This window comes from Bombina bombina, chromosome 6, assembly GCF_027579735.1.
Source record: "Bombina bombina isolate aBomBom1 chromosome 6, aBomBom1.pri, whole genome shotgun sequence".
Classification (NCBI taxonomy): Eukaryota; Metazoa; Chordata; class Amphibia; order Anura; family Bombinatoridae; genus Bombina; species Bombina bombina.
The window spans coordinates 593148589-593159040 of record NC_069504.1 but is presented as its reverse complement, the minus strand read 5'-3'; the positions used below and the strand labels follow the sequence as shown (position 1 = coordinate 593159040).

Here is a 10452-nt window from a genome sequence, read left to right as displayed (position 1 = left end):
GCAGATTTTTGATTCAGAAACCATGGACAGCAATTGTTTATTGGGGCTGTCCAATCAGCAAGGACAACCCAGGTTGTTCACTAAAAATGGGCCGGCATCTAAACTTACATTCTTGCTTTTCAAACAAACATACCAAGAGAATGAAGAAAATTTGATACTAGGAGTAAATTAGAAAGTTGCTTAAAATTGCTTGCTCTATCTGAATCACAAAAGAAAAAATATGGGTTCAGTGTCCCTTTAACTGCTTAAACGAAAAAAGAGAGGTCCGGCAGCACAGCAGTAAAATAGATGAGCTTTATTCTTCAATCAGGGCACACAGGTACAACATAGAATAAACGTCTATAGTTGTACCTGTGTGCCTTGATTGAAGAATAAAGCTTATCTATTTTACTGCTGTGCTGCAGGACCTCTCTTTTTTCGTTTGGATTGTTATGGCAATTGATTTGTTGCTTTTCGGGCATTGCACCCTGTTACTGTGTGTGTAAGTATCAAGTTGCTGCTACGGAAGCGCCTATGACGTCATCCGTCTGAGCCTGTTACTGGACGCCGACAAGTGAGCTCGGAGCGGCTGCTCCTGTTACTGCGTCCCTTTAACTACTCCCCGGTTTTGCATAACCAACACTGTTATAATACACTTTTTACCTCTGTGATTACCTTTTATTTTAACTCTGCAGACTGCCCCCTTATCTCAGTGCTATTTACAAACTTGCATTTTAGCCAATCAGTGCTGACTTCTGCCTAACTCCACGAGAGTGAGCAGAATCTTATCTATATGGCACACATGAGCTAGCACTATAACATTAACTGATATAAGAGGCGGCCTTCAAGGGCTGAGAAATCAGCCTATGAGCCTACTTAGGTTTAGCTTTCAACAAAGTATACCAAGCTAACAAAGCAAATTTGATGATAAAAGTAAATTGGAAAGTTGTTTAAAATGAATCATGAATGTTTAATTTTGACTTTACTGTCCCTATAATGCTATAAACAGATAATTAAGGGGTATAAAATTATTAAACAAAAACAAACTAGTGTTTTTATTTTTTTTGTATATACAGTCGTATGCAAAAGTTTAGGCACCCCTGACAATTTCCATGATTTTGATTTATAAATAATTGGGTGTTTGGATCAGCAATTTCATTTTGATCTATCAAATAACTGAAGGGCACAGTAATATTTCAGTAATGAAATGAGGTTTTATTGGATTAACAGAAAATGTGCAATATGCATTAAAATTAAATTAGACAGGTGCATAAATGTGGGCACCCCAACAGAAATATTGCAATAATCTGCTGATATTGAGTGGAATCCATGCAACCGTCAACTTTAACAAGATTCTCAGTACCGGCACTGGCCACACAGCCCCACAGCATGATGGAACATCCACCAAATTTTACTGTGGGTAGCAAGTGTTTGTCTTGGAATGCTGTGGTCTTTTGCCGCCATGCATAATGCCCCTTGTTATGACCAAATAACTCAATCTTTGTTTCATCAGTCCACAGCACCTTCTTCCAAAATGAAGCTGGTTTGTCCAAATGCGCATTTGCAAACCTCAAGCGACTCTGTTTGTGATGTGTGTGCAGAAAAGGCTTCTTCCGCATCACTCTCCCATACGCTGAATTGTTGAACGATGCACAGTGACACCATCTGCAGCAAGATGATGTTGTAGGTCTTTGGAGGTGGTCTGTGGGCTGTTTTTGACCGTTCTCACCATCCTTTGCTTTTGCCTCTCCGATATTTTACTTCTGGCCTTAGCAAGAACTGTGCCTGTGGTCTTCCATTTCCTCACTATGTTCCTCACAGTGGACACTGACAGCTTAAATCTCTGCTATAGCTTTTTGTAGCCTTTTCCTAAACCATAATGTTGAACAATCTTTGTTTTCAGGTAATTTGAAAGTTGTTTTGAGGCCCCCATGTTGCCACTCTTCAGAGGAGAGTCAAATAGAACAACAACTTGCAATTGGACACCTTAAATACATTTTCTCATGATTGGATGCACCTGTCTATGAAGTTCAAGGCTTAATGGGCTCACCAAACCAATTGTGTGTTCCGATTAATCAGTGCCAGGTAGTTACAGGTATTCAAATCAACAAAATAACAAGGGTGCCCAAATGTATGCACCTGTTTAATTTTGTTTTGATGCATATTGCACATTTTCTGTTAATCCAATAAACCTCATTTCACTACTGAAATATTACTGTGTCCTTCAGTTATTTAATAGATCAAAATGAAATTGCTAATCCAAACACCCAATATTTATTACAACTGTATTATAAAATAAGATACTGGACACCACACTACCTCACTAACATTAAACTTATGGGTTTTTTTTTATTGTTTAAAAAGATAATCTCTTTATTACCCATTCCCCAGCTTTGCATAACAAATACTGTTACATTAATATACTTTGTAACCTCTCATTTTGCATGTTTCTAAGCATCTGCAGACTGCCTCTTAGATCAGTGCTTTTCACTAGCTTTTTAAATTTTGCACAACAGCCAGGCAGTTCTAGTTCATGTGATTTGCTAAAATGCAAGTTTGAAAAAAACCACTGAGATAAGGGGGCAGTCTGCAGAGGCTTAGATACAAGGTAATCACTGAGGTAAAAAGTGTATTAATATAACAGTGTTGGTTATGCAAAGCTTGGGAATGGGTAATAAAAGGGATTATCTATCTTTTTAAACAATAAAGAAATTCAAGTAGACTATCCCTTTAAAAATGTACTAGGTCTATCCTTTAATTAAAATATGATTTATATAACAGTATATATTATTCACTATGTTCACTTTCATGTTCAGCTATTTATATGTCTTATCCTTCCTTATTTTAAATGGTATTCTAATCATTTAGTGTATGTTATGCTGGCTATTTTGGACTTTTTCTTTTGTTTGTATTGTTTGGAGAGCAGAGTCTCCCTTTCCATATTTCCAACTCTTATTTATTTTTGTCCCATACCCTTGTTTTCAACTATGAGCAAGATTTTTGCGTTTGCCTGCTAATTTGTGGTGGTGGTGGCAGATGAAAGGTTAAACCAACTGTACTGCATTTGATATTCAAGTCTCAAGTGAAGTTGCTTGTGCTTTTAACATTGTTTTGGAAAGCTGTTTCTTTTGCAAGCACCTTTGCTGTACATGTGATTATAAGGTATCTGGGTAAGAGCAGCGACAGAGGGAAGGGCAATGGGTGAGTGAGCCAGTTGAATGCCAGTCACACCTGTTGTAGCCCACTCTTGATGGAAGTAAATAAACTGTGGTCCCCGCCAGGCTTCTATTAATTTACCTAACATTGTTGCAGCATTCGGACTGTACAAACTGTTTATTTAATCCTACTGCCTCTGAATGTGTTTTACAGCTTTTCAGCTGTGTTAACCCTGAAATGACCTGGGGGAAAATTGTCTTCTTTTTAATATAATACAGCTTTTAACATTATTATCTATTTACATAATGGTATATAGTTGTATACATAATAAATAGAGCGATAGATCGATCAATAGATAGGCCACCTCTTATCTCAGTGCATTTGACAGTTTTTCACAGCTAGACAGATCTAGTTCAAGTGTTCCCTATAGATAACATTGTGTTTAAACATAATGGTATGACTAAATATAGTTGATTACATGATAGATTGATAGATAGATAAGCCACCTATTATCTCAGTTCATTTGAAAGTATTTCACAGCTAGACAGCACCAGTTCATGTGTTCCTTATAGATACCAGTGTGCTCACTCTCATGTAGTTATTCATGAGTCAGCACTGATTGGCTAAAATGCAAGTCTGTCAAAATAACTGAAATAAGGTGGCAGTCTGCAGAGGCTTAGATGCAAGGTAATCACAGAGGTAAAAAGTATATTAATATAAATGTGTTGGTTATGCAAACTGGGGAATGGGTAAAAAAAGGGATTATCTATCTTTTTTATATATATATCTTTATCTTCCTTGTAAGGCAGTATGATTTATATTACACTTTAATTACCATAATTTTTCACTTCACATAAGATTCTCCTAACCTAATAGCAACCCCTTAACACATCTCTTTCCTCCCAAATACTTTTTCATTCTCCTATTATCAGTGAATGTATAGTGTCACGTCTACATCTGGTTAATTTTTTAATATAACAACAAGTTCTTACCTAAAGCTCCAGCCGATGTACAGAGTGTGAAATATATCTTCTATGACTTGTCAATTTGATCAAATACTTTTGTAACTCAGTAAAGTGCTGCAGAAAGAAAATATATATATATATATAAATCAGTAAATCAGGGAATGATGAAGTCACTTTGACAGCATTTCCTGAATTATTTATTTTATACCAGATAATACATAATGAATATGTAAGAACATCACATTGAATAAATGACACCAGTCCTTATTGTTTTCAATAGAAGAAGAAAACACATCTGAGAGAATAAGACAAGTCATTTGCATCAAAGCATATATTATTTGTTAGAACTGGTATGATGTAAAAGCAGACATGACTTATATTAAAAAAAGACAGTGAATTGTAAAAATAATGTACTTGGAAGCTTAAATATTATGTTGATCCTATTTGGCCCAATATGCACAGATTTACTGGTAACTAGTACTTAAAGGATTACTAACTATCGGCTAGATTTAGAGTTTTGCGTTAGAAGGGGTGCGTTAGCTACGCGTGTTTTTTCCCCCCCGCACCTTTTAAACAACGCTGGTATTTAGAGTTCTCTGAAGGGCTGTGTTAGGCTCCAAAAAGGGAGCGTAGAGCATAATTTACCGCCACTTCAACTCTAAATACCAGCGTTGCTTACGGACGCGGCCAGCTTCAAAAACGTGCTCGTGCACGATTCCCCCATAGGAAACAATGGGGCAGTTTGAGCTGAAAAAAAACCTAACACCTGCAAAAAAGCAGCGTTCAGCTCCTAACGCAGCCCCATTGTTTCCTATGGGGAAACACTTCCTAAGTCTGCACCTAACACCCTAACATGAACCCCGAGGATTCTATCAGCCAATCGGAATTAAGGTAGGAAAAATCTGATTGGCTGATTGAATCAGCCAATCAGATTCAAGTTCAATCGGATTGGCTGATCCAATCAGCCAATCAGATTGAGCTTGCATTCTATTGGCTGATCGGATCTAAGGATTCCTACCTTAGAATCCTATCAGCCAATCGGAATTTGAGGAACGCCATCTTGGATGACGTCCCTTAAAGGAACCTTCATTCGTCGGGAGTCGCCGGAAGAAGAGGATGGATCCGCGTTGGCTGCTTCAAGATGGTTCCGCTCCGCGCCGGATGGATGAAGATAGAAGACGCCGCCTGGATGAAGATGTCTACCGGTCCGGATGTCCTCTTCTTGCCGGATAGGATGAAGACTTCGGAGCCTCTTCTGGACCTCTTCTTGCCGGATAGGATGAAGACTTCGGACCCTCTTCTGGACGGATCGGTGATACCCGGCATGGTGAAGATAAGGTAGGGAGATCTTCAGGGGCTTAGTGTTAGGTTAGTGTTAGGTTTTTTAAGGGGGGGTTGGGTTAGATTAGGGGTATGTGGGTGGTGGGTTGTATGTTTTTTTAAAATGCAAAAGAGCTGTTTACTTTGGGGCATGCCCCGCAAAAGGCCCTTTTAAGGGCTGGTAAGGTAAAAGAGCTGTAAACTTTTTATTTCAGAATAGGGTAGGGCATTTTTTTTATTTTGGGGGGCTTTGTTATTTTTTTAGGGGGCTTAGAGTAGGTGTAATTAGTTTAAAATTCTTGTAATCTTTTTTTATTTTTTGTAATTTAGTGTTTGTTTTTTTTGTAATTTAGTTTAGTTGATTTAATTGTAGATAATTGTAGGTAGTTTAGTTAATTTATTTATTGATAGTGTAGTGTTAGGTTTAATTGTAACTTAGGTTAGGATTTATTTTACAGGTAATTTTGTAATTATTTTAACTAGGTAGCTATTAAATAGTTATTAACTCTTTAATAGCTATTGTACCTAGTTAAAATAAATACAAAGTTGCCTGTAAAATAAATATAAATCCTAAAATAGCTACAATATATTTATTCGTTATATTGTAGCTATATTAGGGTTTATTTTACAGGTAAGTATTTAGCTTTAAATAGGATTAATTTATTTAATAAGATTTATTTTATTAGATTTAAATTATATTTAACTTAGGGGGGTGTTAGGGTTAGGGTTAGACTTAGCTTTAGGGGTTAATACATTTATTATAGTAGCGGTGAGGTCCGGTCGGCAGATTAGGGGTTAATACTTGAAGTTAGGTGTCAGCGATGTTAGGGAGGGCAGATTAGGGGTTAATACTATTTATTATAGGGTTTTTGAGGCGGGAGTGAGGCGGTTTAGGGGTTAATACATTTATTATAATGGCGGCGAGGTCCGGTCAGCAGATTAGGGGTTAATAAGTGTAGGTAGGTAGCGGCGACGTTGGGGGGGGGGGCAGATTAGGGGTTAATAAATATTATGTAGGTGTCGGCGATGTTAGGGCAGCAGATTATAATGTAGGTTGCGGCAGTGTGCGGTCGGCAGATTAGGGGTTAAAAAATGTAATTATAGTGGCGGTGATGTGGGGGGACCTCGGTTTAGGGGTACATAGGTAGTTTATGGGTGTTAGTGTACTTTAGAGCACAGTAGTTAAGAGCTTTATGAACTGGCGTTAGCCCATAAAGCTCTTAACTCCTGACGTTTTTCTGTGGCTGGAGTTTTGTCGTTAGAGTTCTAACGCTCACTTCAGCCAAGACTCTAAATACCAGCGTTAGGAAGATCCCATTGAAAAGATAGGATACGCAATTGGCGTAAGGGGATCTGCGGTATGGAAAAGTCGCGGCTGGAAAGTGAGCGTTAGACCCTTTCCTGACTGAGTCTAAATACCAGCGGGCGGCCAAAACCAGCGTTAGGACCCCTTAACGCTGGTTTGGACGGCTAACGCAGAACTCTAAATCTAGCCGTTTGGTTTTTCCTATGCAAAATGCACAATACATTTAACATTGCAATTATCACACAAAAGTAATGCACCTTTTTTATTTGCAGAATCGTAGCTCTCTATCAATAAAATAAAGTTTTATTTTATCCCCATGACATCACGGCATGCGTGTATAACATACTTGCCAATCGGATGGCGAGTATTAGCATAGAAATTAAAATACATTTGCGTCATTCAACGCATGCGCAATAGGATTTGCTTAGTCTCGCATGCGCATATTGCGGCACAGAATCCAACATGACCGACACCAGATTAAAAATAACGCACGCGCATTTTAAATTTCAATCGATGCGATCGGTATTCCAGCCATTCTACGTATTCTCCGGTTTTCAATTGTGTCTCAATGCTAGTGGTCGATAGAGCGTGTCTGCTTCCACATAAGACGGTGACATATCTGATGACGTTGCGCTAACTCGCGCATGCGCATTGCGTCTAGGAGTCGCCATCTTCCAACTGGAGTTGTCACCCCGGATTGGAAATCAGTAACGGCGAACAACTATTTTATATTTCAAATAGTAATATATAAAAAATGCTAAATATTAAATACATGATCAACATTGAAAAACGCTTGATTTACAGGTATACTATTGTAATATCACAATTCTATTTTTGACTACAGTGTCCCTTTAATAGGACCCTGGATCTATCACGTTTTGCACATTATTTTGTACCTTGTTAGATAATGTTTGTTTAGGTAAATGTACTTTACTGAATAAGTGTTAAATTTTGACACATTTATAGTAAAGTAATAATAATAATAATAATAATAATAATCACACTGTAGTACATCAATGGTGAGCAAGAGTGAGGGGATGCATATTGCTTTCAGAGGCTCTTCTTATGGTCCATCCTTTTCTCCAGAGCAGAAAAGAATGTTCTACCTTAATTAAAAAAACTGCTTCAATATGAGCATTAAAAGTGCAGTATGATCTCTTGAAGACTTATTAATGCTGCAGGGACACTATACCCAAACATTTTCTTTCATGATTAAGGTAGAGAATATAATTTTAAACAACATTCCAATTTACTTCTATTACCTAATTTGCTTTATTCTTTAGATATACTTTAATGAAGAAATAGCAATGCACACAGTGAACCAATCACAGGAGGCATCTATGTGCAGCTACCAATCAGCAGCTACTAAGCATATCTAGATATGCTTTTCAGCAAAGAATATCAAGAGAATGAAGCAAAATAGATAATAGAAGTAAATTAGAAAGATGTTTATAATTGTATGCTCTATCTAAATCATAAAAGAAAAATTTGGGTTTCATGTCCCTTTAATGCAATTGGGTCTTTTGGATTATATGTATTGCCCATTACTCTAAAACACATTGTTTAATAGACACAAATATCAGTCCTTACATTCACATATTTATCATTTTAGATTACTGTATGTATTGATTATCTCGTTTATAATATATTGTCTATTTGAAGACTAATCAACTGTAAGAAATTCATAATAAAATAGCCCAAAATGCATAAAGGTTTAACCTGATGGAATTAAAGGGATACTAAATCCAAAAAAAATCTTTAATGATTCAGATAGAGCATGCAATTTTAATCAGCTTTCTATTTTATGCCTATTATCAATTTTTCTTTGTTCTCTTGCTATATTTGTTTAAAAAGCTGGAATGTAAAGCTTAGGAGCCAGCCCATTTTTGGTTCAGAACCTGGGTTATGCTTGCTTATTGGTTAGCTGATTGTAGTCACCAATAAGCAAGCACTATCCAGGGTGCTGAACATAAAATAGGCCGACTCCTAAGGTTTACATTCCTGCTTTTTAAATAAAGATAGCAAAAGAACGAAGAAAATTTGATATTAGGAGTAAATTAGAAAGTTGCTTAAAATTGCATTCTCTATCTGAATCATGAAAGAAAAAAATTGGGTTTACTATCCCTTTTAGATTTTGCTTAATGGATATACAGTTTTCTATCCAGATGCTCTTTCCCTAGACTTTCTTTTAGCAATTATTTAAAATAAAATACACGTCTTTTTGCTATCATTTTAACCGTATGAGCACAAAACAATGTTATTAAGTTTACATAGCAACAAAAACAATTGAATTTTGTATTTCACAATATTGGGTGTAGCACTTACAAATGAATCAGGTGAACAAAGTAAAGGAAAATACACGTAATAATTTGTGTTATTAACATGTCCAAACCATTTTAACATGGAACAAGCATTGTTTTCCAAAATACATGCTGAGGTTGTGATAAGGACAATTTACTAAGCGATTTGGGGGACTATTAACAATTTGAGAATTTTGAAAATGTTACTTATTTTAGAATATCAATGGTGTAAAACACTTTTCCTCAAAATATACCTAGAATCTTAGCACAGTTTTGTGCGCTGAATAAAATAAAATATGTTAATGAAACTTACAAATGCATATTTAAAAGGACATGAAAGCCAAATGTTTTCTTTCCAATTTACGTCTATTAACAAATTTGCTTCATTCTCAGTGCACTCCTGGGAGCTAGCTGAACACATCAGGTAAGACAATGACAAAAGGCATATATGTGAATCCACCAATCAGCAGCTTGTTCCCAGTAGTGCTTTGCTGCTCCTGAGTCTACCTAGGTATTATTTTCAACAAAGGATAGCAAGAGAAAGAAGCACATTATATAACAGTAGTACATTGGGAAGTTTTTTTTTGTTTTGTTTTTTAATTGCATGCTCTCTCTAAATTTTAAAAGAAAATATTTGGATTTCATATCCCATTAAACTGGTTATTAATTAACTGATAGGTTTTAATTATTTAATTTGTTAAGCAACATCACCTGTTAACACAATACATTTGTACAGGTATGTTTGCTAGACTGTTAAAGAATTATCAGGTTTATCAAGAAGAAATTCACCATTATTAAAGTCTGTGAGAAATGTGGTAGATAAGTTATTTGATAAGGTTTTCAAAATGAATGACAACTAACTGCATTGCATCTATCATGACATCTTTATGCAGATTAATTTGTTGTAATTATATTTTTAGCAGTGTTCTAATCCAGTACCTCTTTAACATTTCCGTAGCAGTTATATAATCACAAAACTACAACAGAGTGATCAGAAGTTTGTCTTGTGTTCTCTAAGCTTTATAGAAGCAAACTAAAAACAAATGACTGCACATGATCTAAAAACAAATTACTGGACATGATATGATGATAACATAAGAAAGAAAATGTTAGGTATATTGCTGAGATGAGAAGAAAACGAAGTGTTTTATAGATGGTAAGAAAACCCCCTCATAATTTAATAAAATAATGAATGAAAAGAGAATTCAACAGCAAAGAATTAGGAATTGGGAAGCTGCCTTACCTTTTTCCATAAAGAGCAAATTGCTGATTTAGAAACTGGACAACTCTAATGGCTTGATCACAATCTAGTTTCCTTTATATGTTGCAGCACTGATGCTGTGTGGTTCTCACACGCTCTGTATGAGAGAAGGTGTAATGAACTGCCAAAGGCAAGAATTTTGTATCTGCATGTTTTGTGTTAAAA

At 36.1% G+C, this 10452-nt stretch overlaps 1 protein-coding gene across 1 annotated transcript in view; it reads right to left on the bottom strand.

Moving 5' to 3' along the window:
• The window catches only part of DUOXA1 (dual oxidase maturation factor 1), a 102005-nt gene extending 97789 nt beyond the window's left edge, over positions 1–4216 (bottom strand). The window contains exon 1 of the mRNA XM_053719912.1: positions 4128–4216. The gene's annotated coding sequence lies outside the window, so the exon portion shown is untranslated. The remainder of the gene's footprint in view (positions 1–4127) is intronic.
• Between the last annotated feature and the right edge of the window lie 6236 nt (positions 4217–10452).